At 44.7% G+C, this 1,417-nt stretch overlaps 1 pseudogene; it reads right to left on the reverse strand.

The window, feature by feature from the left end:
• Window positions 1-367: 367 nt before the first annotated feature.
• Window positions 368-1,142, reverse strand: LOC100457559 (large ribosomal subunit protein uL30-like 1; annotated as a pseudogene).
• Between the last annotated feature and the right edge of the window lie 275 nt (window positions 1,143-1,417).

Below are 1,417 nucleotides of genomic sequence, written 5' to 3' on the forward strand. Positions count from 1 at the left end.
AATCTCAGCTCACTGCAACCTCTGCCTCCCAGATTCCAGCGATTCTCCTGCCCCAGCCTCCCAAGTAACTGGGATTACAGGCATGCGCCACCATGCCCAGCTAATTTTTGTATTTTTAGTAGAGACGGGGTTTCTCCATGTTGGTCAGGCTGGTCTTGAACTCCCAACCTCAGGTGATCCGCCTGTCTCAGCCTCCCAAAGTGCTGGGATTACAAGAGTGAGCCATGGCGCCCGACCAGCTACTGTCTTTTCTTTGACCTTTCCTTTCCAGTTTTTGAAGATAAGGAGGAAATAATCTTCTCTAAAGATACTTGATAAAAATTCCCCAAAAAACAAAAACACATGCTTCCACTTCATTGATAAAAATTACTGCCGTTTGGCACCTGGGTCTAGTTCAGCTGGCAGATGAGCTGATTGATGCGTTCACCCCGATAGCCAGGTGTGCCCATCTCCTTGAGGAAGCCCACTCTATTTTTGGTAGCACGACGGGCCACTGAGAGGTGGAAAGGGCGCAAGAACCATGAGCTCCCCTGGAAATGCTTCCCTGGGAAGGCAATTTAATGAATGAGGTCTTCCAAGCAAATGACGCCAAACGTCCCCAGGTGCTCCTCAGTCACTGTGTTGTCTTTCAGAGGGCTGGTCTTATTCTTGACCTTGGCTTGTCCACATTTCAAAATGAGTTCCCAGACAGACTTCAGATTTGGAAATCCCCAGGTCACATAAGGTTCCACTACACGCAGCACTTTTAGGTTCTAGGGGGTGACTTTTACAAAGACACCACTAAAAGTTTTCTTTAGGCGAAGTCTTGCAATGGTTCTCTGCACCAGTAAACTCAGGCCATCAGTCCTTTCGATGCGTACAACAAAGGCCAAGGAATGTTTATCTGGCAATTCCAAGGCATGAGGTTTCACTTCTAGTCGTCTGAGACACAGCTTGTCATGTTTCTGCTGCCAGGAATCATGTAGGAATGATTCCAGTCGCTTAAACCTGAGCCCTTTTCCTTTCCTCTGCTCCTTCTTTGCCAAAAGTGCCTGCTTTGCCTGGGTGGCTTTGCGGGCTTGATAAGCCTTCCTCTTTTTCAGGAAATTTTCTGGAACCAAAGGGATTTTTCTTTGCTCTTGCTCCGCCATCTTTATAGTGGTGCAGCTCAAAAAAGCCCTCTTATTTAACGAATATTTATAGACTGCCTAATACTTAGTAGATACTGTGCTAGGTGCTGGGTACACACGGTTGATCTTAGAGCTTATCATTATGCCTTTTTATTTCTTGGATGTATAGGGCCCATATCATTGGAACCTAGGTTAATAAAAAAAACTAATCAGCAGTTATTATGACATAGCTATTCAGCAATCCAAATGCATAATGCCAATATTAATGTATTTGGGGATTAAAAGTGAAATATACAGAAAATATTTTC

This window comes from Pongo abelii, chromosome 3 (genome assembly GCF_028885655.2).
Source record: "Pongo abelii isolate AG06213 chromosome 3, NHGRI_mPonAbe1-v2.0_pri, whole genome shotgun sequence".
Classification (NCBI taxonomy): Eukaryota; Metazoa; Chordata; class Mammalia; order Primates; family Hominidae; genus Pongo; species Pongo abelii.